A 25,295-nucleotide genomic window follows, 5' to 3' on the forward strand; every position below is an offset into this window, starting at 1 on the left:
TCTGTCGGCGAACACGACAGCGAAGTTGCAGCTGCTCGACCAGGGCATCATTAAGTCGTTCAAAGTCGGCTACAGGAGGCGACTCATTGATAGGCTTTTGGTGAACCTCCGCATGGGCACCGAGCTTAAGGTTGACCTGCTGGGGGCCATTCAAATGATGATGGCCGCCTGGAGAGACGTGAAGCAGGATATCGTGGCCAACTGCTTCCGGAAGACAGGCCTCGTGATGGCCAAACTTCCCGAAACCTGCGAATACGGCGACGGCGACGAGTGCATGGACGACGCGTTTTGCGAGTTGTCCCTTTTCCCGGCTGCCGTTCCAGCCGAAGTGTCTGCTGACGATTTTGTGAACGTTAACAGCAATGTTCAGGCTGCTGCGAGCCTCGCCGGCGAGAACATTGTAGCTGCAGTAGCAGGGACCCAGGTCGACAGCTCGAGTGGCGACGAAGATTGTCCGGACGAGGGGGCGGCTACACGCTCGTACTCCGCCGCTAAAGTGGCGGCCGCGTTCAGCTTGATTCGCCGTTGTTGCGGCGACATGGAAGGAACCGGGCTTTCGCACCTGAACAGCCTCGATAAGATCGAGGTTGGCGTCTCTAATTTCATTTGCAAAGCAAAGAAGCAGACCAACATAAGCGATTTTTTTCAGGCAAATAAAGCATTACGTTGCGTCATGTGTGCGGAAATAGTTGTCATTTTTGAATGCGCCGATCAGTAGCTCATCGTCCGCCACAGGTAGCCTCTGGGCCTGTATTTTTTTATATCGAATTTTAATATATCGAATTAATTCGTGATTCCCTTCGAGTTCGATATATCCGTGATCGACTGTATTTTGCAATGAAATACCATGAAAAAAAATGTCTCGATTCACTAGCACTACTACCTCACTAAGGCCCTTGAGCACGAGGGATTGGAAGCACGTGCTCTACCAAAAGTAAGCTCGCAGTTATATACCCTAGACAGAGGGTATACGGCTGGTGTATTGCACTGCATATTAGCCCGAGGGCTACGAAAACCCTCGGGCTAATAACATGAAGCAGAACATCACCTAAAAAGTTGAGCACTGCCTTGGTTTCAAACAAAGGTTCTAGACGAAGAAAAAGTGCTGGAAAAGTGAAAAAAAAAGAAGAAAAATGCCTCACTCGCTCTGCTTCTGCTTCCCGGCATTTCAGCAAGACACGGAGTGCTAAATCATACACGTCCTAGTGTCACTGTCACTAGAATGCCATGTCAATACTGCCATGCCGCAGTAAACTCCTGCCAGTTCTAGTGTAATCTAGTGTTACCAACTCCTAGTGTAATTACATTTCTCGGCAGCCAAGTTACCGGAAGTACCCACGTACTCTCCGCCGTTCTTTCGATTGCAACACTTGGTGGCAGCACACACAAACATGACTTGAATCTCATCAATTTCTGTCCATGCAAGCGTAGTTGTCGCAGCACGAAACGAAGCCACCGATACGAGAACCAGTGGCATCCCATTTGCTTGAATATCCTTAAAAACTACCACATGTCCTTGCATAGTGCACGTTGCATATGAGCACAATGAGAGGCCGCCGTTAAAACACAAAAGCAGCCCTGCAGGCATACGAGTGAAACGACCCTCTACCAATGCGATTCCCCTGTGTCGCGCTTCAACAGCTTTAACTGGCACATGCTTGAAAACTGCGCTACCTATCGCCGTACATCACAATGCCATCTGCGAAACAGCCAATATCCCTCCCTCACATACCGTCACTCAAAGCCGTAACTGGCAGTCGGTTAAAAGCTTAGCATGGCATTTACAATCATTTCGTTTCAGAGTGCCGCATCATCCAAGTACTGCGCAGCACATACTGTATGTCTCTTGCTGCGCAGCTCCTGCATTCGGAACGCTGCAGTTCATCGCCCCAAAGACACGTTTGCGCACACACCATGGACGCTGGTTCCGCCACCACGTCCTAGCTCGTTGCGCTTAAATAGTATCAAGGACGATTCGTATGAGCAATCATCATAAGACCCATCTTAAAATGAAAATGTGCCGAGGAAAGCATACGTCGTCTTGAAGACAAGTCCGCTTGCCGAAACATTGGCGTCCGTTTTCAACTTGTTCTTGTTTTGCTCAACTTATGATGTCCCGTGAAGATTGCGGAGACAGGCGGAATTAGCTAAGAAACAACCTATGCCAGAATCTGACAGACTGCCAGCCTTCATACGAAAGTATTCTAATGCACTCCCAAACATAAACACCCAACGAAAATACCATACAATATTATCCAGTAACGAGCATCTGAGAAAAGCGTTCCCGGATGTACCAAAGGTTACCTATCGCCGCAACATAAACTTTGAACGCATGTTAGTGCGTGTAAAAATTACCGAACATCATTCCCCCGTAATGAAAGCTTGTTTTCGCCCAGATGCGAAACCTGCAGGCACCTTAAAGGGACATTAAAATTAAAAACACCGCAAATAATTATACACACGAAATCAAAACTACCTTTGATTATACAAGTTCAGATGTGATTTATAAGCTTGAATGTTCCTTCTGTAAAAAACAATACAGCGCCAAAACAGGACAATCAATGAACGTCAGATTAAGTGGACATCGCGCAGTCGCCAAGCATCTCAACAAAAAAGATCATAACTTTGATGAACTTAAACTCCAGAACTTAGTCACATTTCCACTCTGAATGCGAAAGAAAACACAGAGAATCATATGCATGTTCACAGGTATTTGTTGTCCGCCCAGTTCTACGCAAGGATCTGGGACCAAACCTCTCTTACTTGTTAAGAGAACGCAAGAACTTTTGTGGGGGTTGATTGTAATCCATTTTGGTCAGCCCACTTGGGCATGGATTGAGGAAATAATGAAAATTTGAATAAATCACATCTAGCAGCAAATGGTTGTATGCACATGTCATGGTTGATTCTTTTGGAGCGGTGGTGAGGTGGCGGCTTTAGGTGCGCGTCTTTAGTTATACTGATGCAATCTTAAGAGGAAAAGAAATTTCATACATGCAGTTAGTTGGCATTCTAACGTCGAGATACTAGCCCTTTTACGCAGAAGTTTCACGCTATCGTAGCGGGAGTAACGGGAATAAATAAAACGGAGTGCTAGGCTTTGAAATAATTCTTTGAAGTTTCTTTTTCAGATAAGACTGATGGGGGTTCCAAACTAAGGTGATGTTGTCAAGAATGGGTCTTACTAGTCTTATAGGCGTTTAGTTTTACATGGGAGGTGCAGCTGATAATTTCCGTCGGATGAATCCAAGTTGTTGGTATGCTTTTGTACATATGTTATCTATGTGGGATTCCCAACTCAATTTTTTAGTAAATGTTACCCCGAAGTATTTTACTTCATTATTACGTGTCACATCAGAACCTGATAAACGGTAGGTGAAATAAATGGCCGTTTTTTTCCATTGTTATGGTGACAGATGACACTTTGCTTACATTTATTTTCATGTGCCAACTGTTAAACAAACAATCAATGTTAGTCAGTGTTAAGTGCAAATTATTTTGGTCATCTTGTGAACGAATCGCAGTGCACACAAGAAGGTCATCTGCTAATAATTTCAGCACAACACTTGGAGCGACACAGGAAAAACTCATTTATATAGACTAAAAAAAAGTATACGTCCTAATACAGATCCCTGGGAACACCAGAGCAAACGTCTAGATTATTGGATTTGGCATTTTTTATTTCGACAGTACGGCCTGAGGTAAGCTGCAATCCAGGAAAATGTTTGAATTAATACCAATAATTTGAAGCTGCTCGATTAATTTACGATGTGGGACAGAATCAAAGGCCTTTGAGAAGTCAACAAACACTGCATCCACTTGAGTTAATAGCAGCTGCGAAGTCATGTGCATGTGTTGATAGTCACTTCCTAAAGCCGTGCTGCTTTACATATAAAAGCTTGTTGCTTTCCAGGTAGGTTATGACTGCTTTGTTAATTATATGCTCCGCTAACTTGCAGCAAAAGCTGGTTAGTGATATAGGCCTATACATGCTTACTAAGAGCCTATTCCCACTTTTTTAACACCGGGACCACTTTCACACAAAACTAGTTGGCGGGCACAGATGCTGTTTCTATAAATAAGGAGAAAATTTTTTGAAGGAGAGATAGTTGTTGCATGTAATGAGTTAGAAAAGCATTGGGTAATCCATCCGGCCCAGGCAATTTCTTTTCATCAAGCTGTAGCAGTAAATTAAGAATGCCGCATTCTCTTATGACAAGGTCGGGCATGAAAGAATGGTATTCCGCTTGATTGAATTCTGAGGTAGAAGCACGAGTGAACACAGACTGAAAATAGTGATAAAAGACATTCGCGATACAGTTCTCATCATCTGTAGCGGCTCCGTGTATTTCCATTTGTTTGATTGAAGCCCCCGGTTTTGTCCCGTAACGCCAGAACAGTCTTGGCTCATGTGTCATAAAATTGGTCAGCATATTTGTGAAGAAATTCCTTCCAGAAGAAATTTCCGCTCTGAGCATTTGCGAAAGTTCGTTTATAGCATCGACCTTGGTTTTCTTTTTCTGCATTCTTTGCAACCTTCTTTTGAGGTGGATAATGCTGCGTGTAATCCAAGGTGTCGTGCCACCAGTTCTTCCCATAGGAAATACATGGGCTCTTTGGTGCTGAATTTTCTTTCACAAAATTCCCTATAAAGTAGAGCACCAAGACAAGACCTACGTATGCTTCATACGGAGGAACACTTGCACACACACTTAGTATACTCTTGTGGGGATGTCGCGGCTAGCGAAGGACGAATCCCAACATAAAAACGCAACGCGTCTTTATTCGGCGAACGATGTCAGCGGACGGGCATACCAACGCTACGTTTGTCACAGTAGCGGGTGGTAGAAGGCGGCTTTTCTCAGCCAGGCAGCCTGTTTTGATAGCCACCGTCGGTGACGCATACCTCGGGTGACATGGCGGTGGCGCTATACTTTATCGACCATGCAATCCAGCGTGCAGTTGTGGTATGCTTGGCCAGATGATAAGATGGAAGGTGCGCAGAAATATGCGCAGAGTGTGTCGCCACATCACCCCCCCCGCGGAGTGGAGAGCCCTCAGGGCTTGAAAAAATCTGGGCAGCGTACGCGACGTCCGCTGCGCGTAGTGACGGAAGCAGGCTGCGATGTCGGCGGTCGTGGATGGACGTCTGTGGGTGTACTGGTATTCGCTGGTTCGGCGGAATCGGTGTAGGCCAGCTTCAGCCGGTCGATAGAGACGAGGATGGCATTCCCTTTAATGCGCAGGGTGAAGGTTTTGTCGTCGCGACGGATAACTGGGTAGGGTCCGCTGTAAGGTGGCTGTAAAGGCCGGCGGAAGGTGTCGTCGCGGAGAAAAGTGTGCGAGCACGTTGCCAGATCCTTGAAGACGAAGGGCGCGGCCTTACAGTGGTGAGCTGCAGGTGACGGGCGGAGGGTAGCGATAGTGCGTCGGAGCGGGGCGATGAAATCGGTGGGGTCTGACGTCGTGGTGGTGGATGGCGGTGCAGCGAGAAATTCGCCTGGGAGGCGGAGAGGTTCCCCGTAGACGAGCTCTGCGGGTGTAGCCTGAATGTCGGGCTTAAAGGTGGCGCGAAGACCTAGGGTGAAGGCTGGGATGGCTTCAGGCCAGGTTGAGTCCGGGTGGCACATGATGGCTGCTTTGAACTGTCGGTGGAAACGTTCGATCATCCCGTTGGCGCATGGGTGGTAGCTGGTGGTCCGCGAGCGTTCGAACCCGATGGTCAGCCCGAGCAGCCGGAAAAGGTGCGATTCGAACTGTCGTCCTTGGTCGGTGGTGACGCGGCGAGGGGGCCCGAAGCGGGCAATCGAGCCGGCGAAGAAGGCCGAGGCGACGTCTTCCGCAGCGATTCCGTCGAGGGGCCATGCCTCAGGCCATCGAGTGTACCGATCGATGGCGGTGAGGCAGTAGCGATAGCGTCCAGCTGGAGGCAAGGGTCCTATGATATCAAGGTGGACGTGTTGAAACCGACCAGAGGTCTGGGGGAATGCGCCGAGTGGTGAAGTGACATGCCTGGTCACTTTAGCGCGCTGGCACTGAATGCAGGAGCGCGCCCAAGTGCGGCAATCCCGCTGCATGGAGGGCCAGACATAGCGGTCAGCCACGAGGCGTGCAGAGGCGCATATGCCGAGATGGCCGAGATTATGTAGCTGGTTAAAGAGGCCACGGTGATGGGAAAGGGGCACGTAAGGCCTGCTTCGTGCTGTTGACATGTCGCAGTAGATAGTCTTTGTCGATTCAGGTATGGGGACTTGCTGCAGTTGTAGCGAGGACCCGCCCTTAAGAAGCTCCTGCAGTTCAGCGTCCGTAGTCTGAGCCTCAGCGAGGACATCAGCTGTTATCTGTGAAGGGCTAATAGCTGCCACACGTGAAAGCACGTCGGCGACCACGTTGTCCTTCCCGCTGACATTTTGGATGTCGGTGGTAAACTGGGCGATGAACGAGAGCTGGTTCTGCTGAACCGGTGGGAGTTTGTCGCGGCGCTGAGAGAAGGCGTACGTCAAAGGTTTATGGTCGGTGTAGATAGTGCAGTGTTGTGCTTCGAGAATGTGGCGAAAGTGCTGAACTGCTTCGTATATCGCCAGAAGGTCTCTGTAGTAAGCTGGCGAACTCGACGGCGCGGGGGTCGTGGTTTCGTCGGTGGGACTGGCCGCAGAAGGGGTCGTTTTGCGAGCCGAGAGTTTCTTGGAGAAGAACGCCAAGGGATGCCAGGTGTTGTCTACGTGCTGCATAAGGGCGGTGCCTACGGCGATGCTAGAGGCGTCCATGAAGAGCCCCAAGGGAGCGTCTGGCACAGGATGGGAGAGAAGTGTGGCGGTGCAAAGAGCAGCTTTGCATTTTTCAAAAAGTTCTGTTAAAGGCGGTGTCCACGTGATGGGTTGGTTTCCTCGTAGACCAGCCAAGGCATCATGGAGGGGAGCCTGGTACTCGGCTGCGTGTGGCAAGAAACGCCTGTAAAAGTTCAGCATGCCGAGGAAACGGCGAAGGTCTTTAGCGGTGGTTGGTTGAGGGTAATTTTGCATGTCTGAGATGCATTCAGGTAAGGGTCGAGTTCCCTCTGATGAAACTTCATGGCCGAGGAACTTGACGACTGAAGCGCCGAGCGTGCTCTTTGGGACATTGACGAGAAGGCCGTGGTCGTCGAGGCGTTGGAAAAGGAGACGAAGGTGCCTGTGGTGTTCGTCGGCGTTGCGGGAAAAGACCAATATGTCATCAAGATAGACGAAGCAGAAGTCGAGGCCGCGGACGACTTCGTCGATGAAGCGTTGAAAGGTTTGTCCAGCGTTCCTCAGGCCAAAGCTCATGAAGGGAAACTCGAACAAGCCGAAAGGAGTAATGATTGCAGTTTTCGGGACGTCGTCCGGATTTACGGGTATCTGCGTGTAGGCCTTGACCAAGTCTAGCACGGAAAAAACGTGGCAGCCGGAAATGCGATGTGCGAAGTTCTGTATGTGGTGAACGGGGTACCTGTCCGGAATTGTGCGGCCGTTGAGGGCACGGTAGTCCCCACAGGGCCGCCAGCCTTCGGTCTTCTTAGGGACGAGGTGAAGTGGTGAGGCCCATGGGCCGTCGGAGGGGCGGGCGATTCCCTCCTGGAGCACGGCTTCGAACTCTGCTTTGGCTATGCGCATGCAATCCGGGGCAAGGCGACGGGCGCGACAGAAAACCGGGGGCCCTGGGGTGGTCCGGATGTGGTGCAAGGTGGTATGCTGCACGTCGCGTGGCAACCCGCTGGGGCGCGTCAAACCGGGAAATTCGGCGAGGATGGCGTGGTACGGTGAATTATGTTCGACGCTGAGTACTTTGATGCTTGGCTGGTGGGTAGTCGTTCGCTGTCCTGGCGCAGAACGTCCCGTTGTCGCGTCGATGAGACGGTCGTGGCGGCAGTCCGGAAGGAGGTTGTAGTGCGCCAAAAAGTCTGAGCCGATGATTGGCTCTGTGACGTCGGCGATGACAAAATTCCAATGAAGGTCACGGCGTAGGTTTTTCAGCTGCACGTGCAGGCGGAGCGAGCCGTAAGTTTTGATAGTGGACCGGTTTGCCGCGCTGAGCTCGAAAGACGTAGAAGGGCGGGGACCTTGAAGGTGGGCTCGCGGGTAGCAGCAGATGTCGGAACCGCTGTCGACAAGGAACCGCTGCTTTGTAATTTGGTCGGTGACGAAGATGCGACGGCCTCCAGGTTGGCAGCTCGCAGCCGTGGCTACGAGCTGCCGTTGGCGTTTCCCTGATTTCTAGCGGAGCAGGGCGGTCGACATTGCCGTGCTCTGTCCCCGAAGCGTCTATGGTAGTAACACCGGTCGTCGTCACAAGGCTGCTGCGACGGGGTAGTGTTCTGGCCACGGCTTTGCGAGTGGCGCGTCGGGAAGTGTTGATCCAGGCGTCGTTGAATGGAGCTGAGCTGTCGGTTGATATCGTCGATACGCCGCGCAAGCTCTATGGTGTTCGGCAGTGCGGCGACAGCCTGGACGGTGGGCGATAACGGCGGCAAAGAGACCTCAATGACGCGGTCAGCGATCCCGGCGAGTTGGTCGAGAGGTAGCGTAAGCTGAGCCTGCAGAATTGCCTGGACGTGCGGTGGAAGTCGTTGAAGCCAAAGTGCTCGCAGTAAGGAATCCTGGACTTCCATGTTGCCCGCGAGAGCATGCATGTGGCGGAGGAGCTGCGAAGGCTTGCGCTCGGCAAGTTCTGCGGACTGAAGTTGTCGCACCTTCTGGTCGTCCGAGAGTGACAGGCGGCAAATGAGTTCCGTCTTGAGGTGTTCGTAAAGGTTGGCCGTTGGTGGATTGGCAAGGATATCCCGGACCTCGCTGGCGTAGCGGGCATCGAGGTGGGCGACGACATAGTCGTAGCGGGTCCGGTCTTGTGTGATGTGCGCAAGAGAGAACTGGGCCTCGACTTGGGCGAACCATACCTCGGGCGAGTCGGCCCAAAACGGCGGAAGCTTGACAGCGACACGCCAGACGCCGTGCGGGGCAGCGTGCGGGATGCCGTCTGCCGGGGTTGTGGCGTCCTCGGCGGAACCGGCAGGATGCTGCTGCACGGAACCAGTGAGCTGGTCGTGCCGTTCCTGAAGCTGTTGCTCTTGTCTCTGGATCACCTCTTGCTGCGTGTGAAGCTGTCTGTTGAGTTCCAGCTGTCATTGAAGGGCGTCTTGTTCGTCCATGGCGATGCGTTGTTGTTCGTTGTCCGGGTCACCAGATGTGGGGATGTCGCGGCTAGCGAAGGACGAATCCCAACATAAAAACGCAATGCGTCTTTATTCGGCGAACGATATCAGCGAACGGGCATACCAACGCTACGTTTGTCACAGTAGCGGGTGGTAGAAGGCGGCTTTTCTCAGCCAGGCAGCCTGTTTTGATAGCCACCGTCGGTGACGCATACCTCGGGTGACATGGCGGTGGCGCTATACTTTAACGACCATGCAATCCAGCGTGCAGCTGTGGTATGCTTGGCCAGATGATAAGATGGAAGGTGCGCAGAAATATGCGCAGAGTGTGTCGCCACACTCTCTTAAAATGGTGATAGCCTTGGATCTGTTTCAAGGTTGCACTGAGGTACAGGAAAAATGACGTGACCCAAACAAGGCCACACGCTCACAATATCATGTACAGCTGTGAATAAGCGATTATTGCTTAGCGAAATTAATTATTGATTAGTGACTGGATCAAGGCGGGTTTACATTTTTTACATTACATTTACAGAAAAGAGTTGCCGCCATTGAAGCGTCAGGGGACTATGAAGAAACAAAAAAACTGAGAAATGACCTTAATGAACTTGAGCAGTATGGACGACACAATATGGAAGTACACGGCATAAGGTTCACCGAGAATGAGGACTTGCTCAGCAAGGTTAACATCTTTGCTAGTGAACTTAGTCTGCAGCAACAAGGGAACTCAATGCTGTTCATAGACTTCCAGCTAAACAAGGAAAGACACAGCCAATACTAGTCAGGTTTCAATCTCGAAATACTAGGGAAGAATGGCTCAAAAGAGTTGTCTTGAGGGAAAAGAAATCAACCGTGGGTTTGCATGAAAACCTTACAGCTTGCAAGACTTCAACGCCACTTTTTAGGGCATAAGCTCGCATATAATATGCAACGCTGTTTTGCGCATTAAGTTATGTTCATAACGTCAGGAAAAGTGCAACGCATTCCAGAATCCCCCAGACAAGGGTCAAGTAATACTTCTCATGTCAAACGTTACGTACATAACGAAGAACACTGCATATTCCTTGTGTCTCTGCATTTGAGTTACTAGTGTGAATGGTGAGAATTACTGTTTTGTTTACATGCTAAATTATAAGAACTTTTTTCCTTATTTCTTTTCTATTCACCAAATACACCTACTCAGCCGCACCAAAAATTCAATCGCTCAGGTTTAAGTACATGTACGCACTATCACTACTGCCATCTCACCTTGCAGGACTCCTCCAATCACTTTTCTGCCAACATGTTCCTTGCAGCTGCAAGGGTGACCCTTCTGGCTGTGTCACCCACAGCCTGCTGCAAGAGGCGGCCTCTTGTTGATGTAGGTCTTGAAAACCCTGCATAATTTGGTAAGCGCACTAGCTTCTAAGCTGCTAGACTAACAAAATGTAACTATGCTGTTTAAGGATAAGCAGCGCAATTACGGCAGCAATAATAACAGGCAATACAAGTATTCATCTGCATAAGGTTTCATGTTGTACTTGACTGTACATACATTTCATACCTGAAATGTTTTTTTTTTTTTTAATCAGTGAAACAGGAATACTTCATGTTCTCACTTGAGAAGCATAGACCTTGGAGTCGTTATGGAAACGTGCGAAATTGTAAATTACAGTTCCTTTTACAGCCGTACTACTGATGCAGCTCATCGTTTCTTTTATGTGAAGTCGTGTTTGCATTGTGCATTTAACCTTGTAATATATCGACTTCCCATAAAATCCCAGTACCCAGCAGTCCGTAATAGCATGTACAATTCAGGTACATAGGAAGTTTCTTGGTCTATTTTAATCTTTAATTTCCATACCACTCATATAGACGAACAGCCATTCACGAGTGCTCAGCCAAGAACCACATTACATGATGTCATGCAAGTATTGATTTGGCTTGACTATATGTATCTGTTGTGTGACATGGGATTTGCATAAATACATTTGTCACATTTCACTCATGACAATTTCACTTCGAATTTGTGCAAGTTGTCCGAAATGACTTTGCCATATGAAGCTCTGCCAGTTAACAAAGGTGACATTGGCCCCCTAGAATACACTCCTAGCTTCATACATAGGCAAGCTTTGTTAGCAAGCCACTAGATAATCGCACATGCATGACTGAAAGTTTGTGCAATATTTGTTCAAATGTGCAATGAATACATAGCTTGCAGGCATGCATTCAGTGTGCTGTTGTAGTTGCCTTCATTCAATTTTTGCTACCTTTTTGTGGGCATCTCCCATGCCTTAGGTTTGTCAACCCACCAGTGACACTACATACCCTCAAAGAGGTCTTCACAGTGACCTTTGTTCTGCTCGCCAGTTAAAATCATTCATGGCTATGTTCTTTATTCATGTATTGCCACATTACTAAATATCCAAACTACGTAAACCCTACAGCATCGAGATGCAGTTTTTATGCACAAGATACGTAGCATTACCATTCAATAACAAGAGTATCCATGAAGTATGCATTCAGTTTGACTTCACCACTCACACTAAAACTGAAAGCTAAACGTTCTGCTCCTCAGGTGAGTGTGGTTGAAACATGAAGTTGCCTAAGCATGCACGTAACATATAACATAGCCAATAATTACCAAGACTGTTACATTCTTTAGCCAGACGTCTCACCCAATTGCATTTTACCGTGTGGCTGCAGGTGATATTTCCCAACTAAACTGCCTTGTCAATACAAATGCTTGGACCTTTGCCAAGCGTCTAGTGATCAACGGGTTTACAGTGGTGCATTAGAGATATCCTGTTGCATACAGTTGATCCTCAAAAAGGAAAGATTGAGGATTGGGTTATCACATGACATCCACAATGGTGGAAGCAGGCTTGAGCATTTTGGAGCAGCTCATGGAGCAGTAATAATGCCATTCCGGAGCAGCTTTGGAGCACGAAAGTTAAGTTTTGGAGCACAAAAATTGTGTTTTGGAGCACGTTTCTAGAGTAAAGTACTTGTAATAATTGCAACTTCACACTGACATACAAAAAAACGCAAAGAAAATCATTTTATTCAGCATGCAATTTGCTTGTTAGAATTACTTGTTAGATTCCAGCGTGGAATCTATCATTCTAATGCGCTCAAGCACCGCCGGCAATTTGGAATTCACATCAACAAGCAAAACGTTTCCAGTTTCCACTTTGTCCATGTCCTTCGATTTTACTCCTGTGCTGATGAGTTCCTCGGCACTGGTAAGTAATGCCTTCAGGGTGGATAGATGGCACTGCAGGGTGGCCTTTTCCTCTTTCAGCTTTTTTTCTTCGCTGCTTTCTGTCAGTGGCTCGTCACATTTCCGTTTGCGTGATTTTGATTCTTCTTCCATTTCAACGCGTTTGCGATAACCACTGTACGACTTTCCAACACACTTCAGGAGATCTCTAGTGATTGGCACCTTTGTGACGTCACCCCCATAACGCTTCAAGTATGCTTTCGTTTGACGAAGGCTTGACACACTTGTTATTGACAAAGAGGCTCCATGGTGAAGCGCCTGCTTGTTTTCGCTGAATCCTCTCTCGCAGTCTGCGTTGCCATGCGGCAAGGAAAGAACAGCCCTTACGAGCCTTCCCAGTCTTGGGTATTTGGGTTCGCCAGTGGGCATTTTTAGTGCAAACACATTAACCCAGTGTTCAACAACATTTGTTGAAACATCCCAGTCAGAAATTTCGCAGCAAAGGTGCAACCACTCATCAGTTAGAGATGATACTTCGCTGGGTGGCATGACTTGTGGCAGGGCATTCGTGATGTAGCGCAGTGACGTTGTGTAGTGGTCTCCTACTACACCAGGCTTCAAAAATCTACTGTGGAACAGCACTTTGTTGTCCAAAGGTAACCTTGAGTCGAGGTACTTTGTGCAGGATATATAGAAAGCTCTGATCTTGACATAGAAAGCCTTTTTCTGAGTTGGTGTCCAAAGCTCCATTTCTTTCTCAGTATCTAAGCCAAGCTCAGGTTTCACTTTCCAGTTAGCTTGCGATTCAACTTGAACATTCTTCAAATGGAAACCAGTTACATCTACAAACGACTCCTGCCGCAAAAAATCTGCCCATCAGCTGTTTGACCACAGCAACTATTCCATCATAAAATAAATGAAGAAGAGGCTCTTTGCTCTGAAACAAGGTTTGAAACTTGTCAAAGAGCTGGGCGGCATTCTGAACAAAAAGGAGTCGTGCTCGGAGCGTGTTGTCAGAAAATGCAGATGCGAGGCGATTGTGCCTTATAGATGAGGATTTTCTTGGTTCTGCAGCCTTGGAAAAGAAAGACTTCAAAGCATCATACAGCTTAAGCACACGCTGTATACTTGGTAATAGTGTCCGCCACCTGCTGCTTACGTGCCGCAGGAACTCCAGCTGTGGCAATCCAAGTTTCTGTTGGAGATCCTTGATGTCCGCATGTCTTGTGATGTCCGCATGTGTTTGTAGAATACTTTGCAGCGGTTTTTTTTTTCTCGAAAGTTTAGACTGCACACGAGACAGCTAAATACTGCCCAGGGGCGTATTCTCAACATTCCATTTTCTATGTCGGATCCATTTGGTCCTCTGGCACAGGTTAGGTGACGAAGCCGCAGCTTACAAGCATTTGTGGATAGCAACTGGACCGCTGGCTCCTGTGGAGCGAGTGGTAGAATGCCACAAGATCAAATGGATCCAAAATGACCAGTGGAATGTTAAGAGAATACAGCTCCAGCTCACGTACGGCCTTACACCACCCGGCATGTAAAAGTACAGTAAAATCTAGCCAATTCAGCCTTCAAGGAAATAGCAACTATGTTAAAATTATCTGAAAGTCCAAATTATCGAATGGCCCTAAAAAAACTGATGAAAACAGTTTGCATCACAGCAGTTTTATAAAATGAACACCTGGAATATTGTTGCAGTAAATTTGAGATGGAAACAAAGTGACCGCGACAATTTTTTGCAGTTTGGTCAAGTTTTTTTTTGCTTTTCGCACACTGTCGGGAACGTCGTACAACTGCTCCAGAATCATAAGCGCCTCCGCGGCTCTTTTCGCAGTGTGACGCAGTAGCCGTGGTGCCTATTCACAAATGGCCCCATCACGATTTGAGGATGCTTCACCGCATGAACTCTGATGAGGTGAAGCGTCCTCAAAACCCGGCGGTTTAACATACTCGAAGAGCGGAGAAAGCACGTGGACGCAAGAGAGAGATGCGTAGACGTTAGAACGCCGTGACCTGGCCATCCCAAAGTAAACATACAAAATAAAACTACACGACCCGTGACGCGCAATGTCCGAAACGGAGCGACTGGCCGATGCGCACGCCCGGTGGCAGCGGAGGGATGGCTTGAATTTAAGAGATGCAAAACTGAAAATATGCAGCTGATTTATACTTCGGCAGTGGTGGACTACCGATAGACGTCGCGCCTGCCATAGCACACGCGCCTGAGGTGTGCGGGCATCACTGTTCCCTACACAGGTTCGGTGAGGTCTATTAGGTCAATCACTGAAGTCGCGGGTGGTACAGCGATGAGCACAGTTAGGGTGAACACGCGAGCGCGTGGCCGACGACACTGTTGGCGCCGCGTCACGACAATCACTGGAAGCACTGCACATGCGCAGTACACGTGTAGCGAGGCTGTCTTTCTACCGCGCGCATCACGTCACTGGAGCGGCCCGTCCATCGTCTGCTAGCGGAACTTTTGCCTTATGAGCTGATACTTTCGGCATTCAAAGTGCTTCAAGAAAACAAAACTGAAAAAAAACGCACATAGCTATGTGGGGCGTGACTAATATCTTCAGAGTTGTTCCGCGTGCAAATGCAGCATATAAAACACCGAGCATCTACCGCAGACGCTCAGTCTGTCACCACATGCTATTATGGCCAGAGTTCCGGATCATCAACGACGCTCTATCGTTGACCTTTCACTAAAGGGTTATTCCCAGCGATACATCGGCTCTTTAGTAGGTAGGCCTCTCAAGACTGTGAACCGAATAATTCAGGCATATAAGAACGAAGGTCACATTCGGGATGCGCCACGTGCACCTCGTCCTAGGGCTACCACAGATGACGAAGATGCATGCATAATTGCAGCTGTTGTCGAGAATCCTTTTTTGCCTGCCGCAGCAGTTTGCGAGGAGTTGGATTTAGACGCTTCGGACATTACTGTTCGACGTCGCCTGCGTAGTTCAGGCCTTCGCAGTTACGTCGCAGCACAGAAGCCGCTACTTACGGCTGCCAACAGGGAAGCACGACGGCAGTTCGCTGAGCAGCACGTGTCGTGGACAACCGAAGACTGGGGACGTGTCATCTTTTCGGACGAGTCCGCGTTTTCGACGCGACAAGACCAAAGAGTGCTTGTGTGGAGACAGCCACGAACACGGTAACGTAAACTTTTTCGTTAAAGAGTGGGTTTCTTACTTTATTTAACAACGCCATGCAGGAACGATCCAGACAACGTGCAACGCGTCTCTACCAGCGGGAGAGCAAGTGTGAGCGTGTGGGGTGCGGTTTCGCAATATAGTTTAGGACCATTACACCGCATACGTGGGCACTTATCGTCTCAGCAATACTGCAGTATTTTGAACGATGTGCTGTTGCCATATGCGAGCAGTTTATTCCCCGACGGCAACTATCTTTTCCAGCAAGACCGGTCGCCGATCCACACGGCCAGGGTTGTGAAGGACTTCCAGGCAGAGCAGCACATACCCGTACTGGAATGGCCATCGAAAGGGGCGGACCTTAATATTATTGTAAACGTGTGGGGCCGCCTGAAAGCTGCCTTGGCAAGAAAGCCCCTTCATTCGGCGACTTCCGACCAGTTGTGGGCCGCAGTCAGCCACGAGTGGGAAAGCCTAAAGGCCAATCACGAATATGTGCAGGCACTTTATGACTCGCTACCGTCCAGGACAGCGGCAGTCGTTGCTGTCAGTGGTGACGTGACTCGGTTCTAGAAATTCTAATGTTTTATTTCCCTGTAGTACGTCTGTTCCACTTACACTGCGAGCTTGCAGTTTAGTTCAATAAATAGTTGAAACACAAAGTGTCTTATGCTGATTTATTCATTGACGCACCACATTTTCTGCCAGATGGGCCAGCAAGTACTGAAAGTGTCAGCTCAGCAGAAAAAAATGCGGCTAGCAGACGACGAACGAGCGTCTCCAGTGACGTGGTGCGCGCGGTGGAAATATTCTTTCGCAGAGCGCATACTGCGCATGTGCAATGCTTCCAGCGATTGCCGTGACGCGGCGCTAACAGTGCCGTCGGCCACGCGCTCGCGTGTTCACCCTAACTGTGCTCATCGCTGTACCTCGAAGCGGCCCCGCCATAATTAACCAGTGCGAACCTTCTCATGTGCGAACTAGCGAGCGTCCGACACCATAGGGTTTGGGACCGCGCTGCTATTTCGAATTATATGAGAAAACGGGGGTCAAATAATCGAGAATTTAGTATGCTCGACAACCTGACCTGATGACAAGCGAGGACCAACAAATACAAGTGGCACTAGCTTGTTTCCTACTGCATACCATATATCACGAAAAATCAAACAATGGCGCCACATTTTCGTCCACTGCAGCTACAAGGCACGACCACCCAGCTTCGCTTTTAGACAATCCCGTCTGCGCTGCCCTCAAGGCTGAGCATTTAAGTTACATAACTGCTATATTGTAGCATTTTCTAGATTCGGTAGCTTCAATACACTTACTTTTGCTCATGTCCAGGCTTGCAGGCGACCCAACGGCAGCAGCTTACAAACACAACACCAAACAGCTTCGCACGAAGTATCGGATCGGATCGGATTGGATTGGATCAGATCGGCTAGCCCACAGTGAGAGGAAAAATAACCCATAGGCTTCGCTAAATTTGACGGTAAAACATCGAAGTGGCCGGCGCGGCGGAGTTATGGCGCAAAATTGTGTTTTAGAGCAGGATGGCTTGCACAAGAACATGCATTCGATTTTAATTGCGCATCCAGAGCTACAGTGCAGTAGCAGAAATAGTTCAGTGAATGGGCATGCATTCATATGTGAGAAAGCTCGAAGTAGCACAAAAAACCGCAGCTAAACGGCAGATAGCACAGAGCAGCCAAACAAAGCTACGGAAGCTTCGTTTCGCAATACAGGCTTGTATATGTTGTGTGTTGTGAGGTTGACATTACATAAGAGTGCATTGTTCTCTTGAGAATGTTTGTAACAATAAGACATATGTTGCAGTGCCTACCCAACAATTTAGCCACACAAAACAATATGTTGGTGTCTCCTTGCAGTGACACAAGCAGCACGGAGATTGAGAGCACACACATGCAAGTAGGAGTCGCATTAGGGAAGCACTAGCAAGTTCACATGATGTGCTGTCATTGCGACACCTCACCCAAATGCGGGTGCAAACATCGCGGGACATCACCATGGCGAAACAGCACTGGATGATACCTATGCAAGAGCAAGGTTGCAGCCAACCTACCACTAGGCATGCAGTCCATTTGAGCAGTATGTGAAACCAGCTGTCGTTCTGCTGACCGAGAGGCACCAGCCAGACATGCATGCCTGTGTCGAGTCACACCTGCACCACACCAGATGATCAAACGCTGCATTGGCGTGTTTAGGCTGGGCCGAAATTGACACAATAATCACATGAGAATTGCTGCCTGTGCAAAAAACATCGTTTTGTGCCAGTGAAGGCTAGCCATGTTCACTTACAATGTTACTTACATTGTTACTGTTACTTACATGTTACATGTTACTTACACTTACATGTTACTTACAAGTGACAACCACACTATGTGTTCATTAGACTGTCTACACGTATCGCATGCCTGGCTTTGACACAACCTGACTCTTGTGCTCCCAGTGCAATTGCATCCAGTGCTGCTTCACAACACTACCACTTATCCTCACATATTCTTGTCGTGATGGCGGCAGTACATTGTATTAGCAGCAAGGCTGAATGACTGGTGCTGCACGCTAGTAGAGTGAAAGTAGCAGCCTCGCTCTGTCGGTTACATCTCTGCATGTTTTCAGGACAGCAAGTGAAAATGTGACAGCACGGTTTGTTAGGTAGATGTGTAGGAAAGCGCCCAAGTTTGGATGAAAGTATCAGTGCTAGTGGCATTGCATGGTCATGTGTTTTGCCGTCTAAGATGACTACACATTCAGCAAAACTCTGCCTTTCACAGTAACATGTGTAGAAGCATTGCTGACGAAACATTTTTATTGCAGCAAACTGGTGAGTTACAGACGCTGAACCACCAGGTCAGCAGACTAGCTGACACAATGGAACAGCAGCTGAGGCCCATTTCGGAGTTGGCCACAATCATGGCCTCGTTTATAACGAATGGAACCCAAGTTTAGTGTTGATTTATAAATAATGTGTTATCCTTCCATATGTCAGAATTAAAAGTTCTTAAAAATACCAGCATACGTTTGAAGGTTTATTAGTAATGTAGTGTGGCAATCTCATGGTTACAACTGACCGAAGTTTTTTTTCAGCAATTCTTGGAGCAAGTAACATTGGGTGTTGGAGCAGTTTGGAGCAGACAAAATTCTATTTTGGAGCAATTTGGGGTAGAGAAATTTATTTTGAAGCAGTTTGGAGCGGGCCAATGGCAATTATGGTGGAATGGAATGTACAGGGCACTTCGAAACCACAATGAAATATAAAAGAACAACACGAAAAGAACAATAAAGTATGTCAACAGGCAGCATTGCGCATGTTTTTCTGTATAAAGGTAAGAGCATTGGTGGCACTATGATGGAACTATATATTCTGGTGCCAACGCTCATAACTGCAATGTTATTAAATCATGTGGTCCAATCAACGTGGTAACACACTTTCTGGTTCACCATATGTCACTGCAGACGCAGAGAGCCGCGATCAACCCCAGACTGGTGAAAGTTAAAGCTATTCCAATCTGTTTTTATAACAATAGCAATTACATGGACACTGTAGGCACATTTCTGCCATCAGTGTTGGTGTGATGTTCCAGATAAATTGCAGGGGTGATAACGACATCGCCATGCACTGTATGCTGTAAAGTATGTGCAAGTCAAAGCATGTGAGGATGAGCCAGCGATGCCATTTGGGGAACTCAAGATGTATTCAAATATTATAACTACAACCTCCCGAGTGGCCGCACATGCCCCGACCAGTTGCAGGAAGCGCTGAAAAGTCCACTGTTGCGAGTGCAAAAATTCATGCGAGAGGCACGCTGGCTTGGTGTGCAACATGTGAACGGCTGTAGTCTTTTTTTGTGTGTGTGGAATTCGCTCACTGTTCGCGGCCACTGCCGGAGCACACATATGCCGCAGTCATTGTGGTGTAGCATGGCACAATTTCCTCCAAATTTATGTTTGTGGCACAGTATGGTACAGGAATGTGCCTTTCTGTCAAGATGGTGCAATCGACAAAGGAGTCCCACCCTTGCAATAATCTTGTGAACTACCATGCACTTCCAGTCCTTTTCAAGTTTGGAGAGGTAGTGCACAACTTTGTTGTGGCATTGGTGTATTGAAAAAAGGCTATCTTTAATCTAATTCTTGCACCCTCACTGCTAACACATCATGTATACTTCGTGTAGATTACACAAATATATTCCAAAGCTATAAATTCCATGGTCTGAGCAGCTAAATCCTACGCTCAAGCTGAAAGGAAATAGTAATGAGGTATTGCGCACTCACGCTTGTTCGTAGTACATACTATGAGCATGACATGTCGAAGTAAACCTGTTTGGTCTCCTCAGACGGAAGAGAAATCTCATGTCATATTAACGACTTCCAACACAAATAAATCGCAATGTGTGTCACAATGTAACGTATGTAGGAAACAATATGGAAGTATTCAACAACAAACTAAAAGAAACACGAGGAATATGGCCAATCGTTGAAGGAGGACAAATTATATGAAAAGAATTGTGGCACAAAACCAAGTGAACAAACACAGTCACAGCAGAGGCGACAGAACATGTCTTCCAGTGCATACAGAACAACAAACTGTTGCCACAAACGTTGCAGTGCATACCTTTACGACTTATGCTATCGAAACCTAAACTGTGTGTAATAAATAATTCACATGGACATAAAGGAGGTGGAAACTACGAATTGGCATATAAAGTGCATGCATTTTTGGTTTCGGTCATGAGTCAACATGACCTTGCAGAAGCACATGGAAATACATGGTAATAAAAAGCTTTTCTTTGTCAGCCATTCCACAAAAATCAGACTTTCTGTCACAGCGATGCGGGTGAGACTTTGAGATACGCTTGATATTGCAACATAGCTCATAACATAACATTTAAGCAAATGTGGTGACTGGCTAATTCCAAAACGCACCTAAAAACAAAAAGCTTCGTGCGATGCGCCCCACACTGCTTTTTTAAACAATGCTTCGTTTCGGTTGCTTCATTTCCGTTGATAAAAAGTTTTACTTTTTAACAGACATAAAGCTAACAGTTAAAGTTCGTACAGGTGTTGGAAACATGCTGCCAATTTAATATTGCACATCACAAAGCTTACTGAATGTGCAGCAATGCTACATACAGTGCACCACATGTTTGAAGATCATTGTTGTGTGTCACTCACGTACATACAAGTGTGTTGTGTTACACATTTCACGTCATGGTGAACCTCTTTCAGTGAAGCTTTCCGAAATTACATGTTAGCGGATTTATTATAACATTTGTCCCTAGGTTACACACAGGTGCCATTTTTCTCGCAAGACCGCAATTTCAATTTTAAACACATTTCATTGTGATTGCTTTGACGGTTAACTCAGGCAAGGCACTTGTACAATTTGCATGCACTTTAAAAGGAAGCTTTGGTGTTTAAGTACATTAGGATGTTTACATATGCAAATGCCGTTCACATTAGTGTTACCAATGGGATGGCATAATTGGCTTAGAAGGTCATTGCTAATTTTAAATTGCGAACCAAAGCCAAAAGGGGTAGCTGCTTGGGATGACGTTGGGATGACTCGGAGATGTCACATCCTACACTAACTCAACATAGATACCTACAACGCTTCTTAACACACCACATATGGTGCATGCGATGAAAAAAATCCAAGCTGATGATATGTCCTGATGTCATGGAGAACTTTTGTAGGTAACTCGAATTAGCCTTCATCGATTGCTCAAACAGAGTTAGCACTGCAGCATCGGTAATTTTTTTTTTTTTTTTTGGCCACTGTGCAAGGCAGCTGACATGCCTAATCTCGATGCATTGTGCTCCAGGTAGACGAAGAGAAGCACCAGTTGTGACGTCTCTCAAAATGATGATTGCTGGCCATCGACTCATGGAAAACAGACGTAGCTTCGTCATTTGTAGACAAAGTGGTCGTGTAGTGCGACATCACAAACACGGGGGCGCCTCGTGTAAAGTTACACATCCGTGGGCATGGCCTGGGAGCACGCAACCAATATTTGAAGTTCGTGATAAGTAAAACCAAATGATATTTAGTCACATCGCGTGGCATGAAGAATCAGAGTGGAAAAGAGAATGTATGCTCAAAATTTCTATTTCAAGGTGAGTGGACATCCAAAATTTGCCAAAGTTGCACTTTCAGTGACAATTTTCAGTTGGCCGTGAGGTGGACCTTCCACTTAGATATACGGTGGAGGCTACAAAATGCTTCAACTATTTCAAGAAAAGTAAGTACGCAACACTTTCACATGTTTTGAAAATTCTGCAACATTGAAGGTTAGGAAAATATTACACATTCAGCCTGAAGTAACGCTTTTGTGTTAGAAAGACGCAATCACGTGAGATTAAATCAATAAAAGAATACTGCTCCTCCACATACAGTGAACCAGTGGCGTAGCCAGAAATTCTGTTGGGGGGGGGGAGGGGGGGCTCACTTGGAGCTTGGCCTCCTCATTCAGAGGAAGTTTTAGCTCAGGTTATCATCATCATCAACCTGACTACGCCAGCTGCAAGGTAAAAGCATCTCCCATACTTCTCCTCTAACTACCCCAGTCATGCGCTAATTATGGCCAACTTGTCCCTGCAAACTTCTTAATTTCATCCGTCCACCTAACTTTCTGCCACCACTTGCTACGCTTCCCTTCTCTTGGAATCCAGTCCGTAACCCTCAATGACCATAGGTTATCTTCACTCCTCATTAAATGCCCCGCCCATGCCCATTTCTTTTTCTTGATTTCAACTAAGATGTCATTAGCTCACGTTTGTTCCCTCACCCAATCTGCTCTTTTCTTATCCCTTAACGTTACACCTATCATTCGTTGCGTCGTCCTCAATTTAAGAAGAACCCTATTCGTAAGACTCCATCCAAGTTTGTGCCCCGTACGTGAGTACTGGTAAGACACAGATGTTATGCACTTAGTTTTACACATGTTACACTTGTTATACATTTAGCTCGGGTGCTCCTATCTAAATACATGTAGAAGGTGAATTTGTTTTTCTCGGCAACCACTGCACCAAATCTGATGAGGTTTGTTGCATGTAAAAGAAAAACTTGAATTCTACTGACTTCTGCTTCGAATTTTTCATTTAGGTTGTCAATTCTTTATTAAAAATTCACCAAAACCACAAATTTTCAAAAATCTAAACTATCAAACTCAGCAATGAACAACAATATCACAATTATGTGAATTGGACCTAATAGTACATCCACAGCGGACAAAATTTCTATGTTACACGTGAATCTCAAGAAATTTAGCATTATGGAAATACACCTTTCACAGAATCCTTGTACACAATGTAACCAATTCACGTAAGATACCAATTGACATACCAAATTTGTCGACTTTGGCTCTTATAATAGTTGCCGTTCACAGAACCGTGATATCTATTCTTGATGCAGAGCTATTAGTTTGTAAACGTCATTCATTCATTCAAATAACTTTATTCAGTGCCCTGCGATTTGGTGGGGTGGGCCTGGACCCCGCCTAGGTTTCAGCCAAGGGTTGTTGGCCCTTGGCAGCTTCCTCGGCTCGCTGGACGGCCCAGAGTTGGTGCTGCAGGTCAGAGCTGAGCAACGCAGGCTCGCAGCGCGCGCGGAGGCTGTCGCTGTTTGAGACTGCATCCCCGTTACCCTGCATTACAGCCGTACATTCCCATAGGATATGCTCCAGGGTGGCTTTAGAGTTGCAATGTGTGCACTTGTCGGTTGGGTATAAATCTGGGTGTATTAGGTGCATGACAGCTGGACTTGGATAGGATCTTGTCTGTAACTGCCACCATTCGACCGACTGGTTTTTGCTTAATTTTGGGTCCAGCGGCGGGAATGTAAGCCTCTGCTATCTATGGTGTTGTGTAATTTCGTTAAATTTGGCCATTCGATCTTCCCACTCCCACTCATTGGTAGTCAGTGAGGCAGGGCTAACCGAGGCTTGGTTGAATTTTTTTCGCACTTTCGAATTTTTCAAAATATTTTAAACAAAATTCAGGCCCTAAATCGAAATTCCACTTCCAACAGACACTGGAACTTAACTTTCTTTCTCAAATGCAACAAATTTAATTAAAAGTGATCCAGGGGTTATCTCAGAAAAAAGCGTTTCGGCGTTTTACATGTATTTGAATAGGCCACGTCAGAGTTGGGTCCGAGCTAAAGCTTCCTCTTAAGAAATTTCTGCACTGCACTGCACTGCCCTGCCATTGCAAAAGATGCTGCAAACACAGTGTCAAAAGCAGTAAAATATGTATTTTTTCGTAAGAAAATATACTCGTATGTTGCGAAAATTATGCCAAAACTAACTGATATCAATGTTTCCATATTTCTGTTTATTTTATTAGTAAAGAAAATATCACACGAACTTTAGAACTATATCAGTTTGAACCCAGCAAAGCAGTGCATGCCACTGATGTGAAAAATGTGAAGGCCATGAAATGAACAAGTTGAGGACAAAGATGGTAATGAAATTTCGTCATTCAACAACCTTGTTTACATTTTTGTACATATGCAACAGCCAGTGAAAAATCTCAATGACGCTGTCATTTATTCCAATGTATTACGCAGGAGCAGATGTCACCGGTTGTGTATCGTTAGTAATTTCACCGAATTTATTGTCCCAACAGAGAGCACCTATATAAAGACGTTCTGCAAAATATACGAGGGCGAGTCAAATGAGTGAGCCAATGTGAATACATAACGGGGTACTTAATTTAAATGTAGTCTCCATGAGCATTTAGACATTTATCCCATTAACTAACGAGTCGGGTGATTCCAGTCTCATAAAACTCCTTAGGTTGCTGCTTCAACAAATCTGCAACTGACTCTTTAACGTCATCATCCGACCAGATCTGTTTCCCTTGAGCTGTTTTTTTAATTTGCCCCAAAATGTGGAAGTCGCAAAACGACAGGTCTCAGCTGTATGGCGGATGTTGCAGCGGTGCCCACTTGAACTTTCCCAGTCTTGTATTAACCACAACAGCGACATGGGGACGGGCATTGTGGAAAAATTAAAACTTAAATTAAGGGGTTTTATGGGTTGAAACCAATTTCCAATTATGAGGCACGCCGTAGTGGAAGACTGGAAATTTCGACCACCTGGGGTTCTTTAATGTGCACCTAAATCTACACACGTGTTTTCGCATTCTGCCCCCATCGAAATACAGCCGCCCTGGCCGGGATTCGATTCTGCGACCTCGTGCTCAACAGCCCAACACCATAGCCAGGTTGTGGAACAAGATGACCCCATTCATCAATTTTCCACGTCGTTTGTTCTTGATTGCGACCGGCAACCGATCCGGCTTTTCACAATAAAGGAAAGCATTGATAGTCTCTCGGGCTTTAGAAAATTCTATCAGTAATGGCCCCTGACGATCCGAAAAAAACATAGTAAACAACACCTTTCCGGCGGAAATGACGGCCTTTGCTTTCTTTGGGGGCGGTGAGTTCAAATGTTTCCACTGTAAGCTTTGCTTTCGTGTTTAAGGCTCGTAGTAGTGGCACCATGGTTCGTCCCCGATCACAAATGCAGGCAAGAAGCCGTCACCCTCATTGTGATACCGGATCAGATGAGTCAAGGCAGTGCAGAACCTTCTTCTAGCAGTGGTTCAAAGTCTTCGGCATCCATTGCACACGCAAAAGCCGAAGACCGAGACATTGATGAACTATGGTGTGAACCCAACCCCGACTGATGTTTGCACGCTCTGCCAGTTCATCTATGTTTATCCTCCGCACTTGTGTTGG

At 46.8% G+C, this 25,295-nt stretch overlaps 1 protein-coding gene and 1 long non-coding RNA gene across 3 annotated transcripts in view; both read right to left on the minus strand.

Annotated features, from left to right (window-relative positions):
* LOC139054463 (uncharacterized) overlaps window positions 1–17,702 on the minus strand; it is a 50,447-nt gene extending 32,745 nt beyond the window's left edge. Inside the window, exons 1-2 of one of the 2 annotated variants that reach the window (XR_011511255.1) lie at window positions 17,613–17,702; window positions 10,415–10,542 (exon numbers count right to left, since the gene is read on the minus strand). This is a non-coding gene — a long non-coding RNA (uncharacterized lncRNA). Of the gene's footprint in view, window positions 1–10,414; window positions 10,543–16,857; window positions 16,931–17,612 lie in introns of those variants that run through there. The other variant, XR_011511254.1, reaches the window with a different exon arrangement.
* The window catches only part of LOC139050420 (uncharacterized), a 516,820-nt gene that overhangs the window by 389,933 nt on the left and 101,592 nt on the right, over window positions 1–25,295 (minus strand). The window lies entirely within an intron of this gene.

The sequence above is a fragment of the Dermacentor albipictus genome, chromosome 1, assembly GCF_038994185.2.
Source record: "Dermacentor albipictus isolate Rhodes 1998 colony chromosome 1, USDA_Dalb.pri_finalv2, whole genome shotgun sequence".
NCBI classification, from domain to species: domain Eukaryota; kingdom Metazoa; phylum Arthropoda; class Arachnida; order Ixodida; family Ixodidae; genus Dermacentor; species Dermacentor albipictus.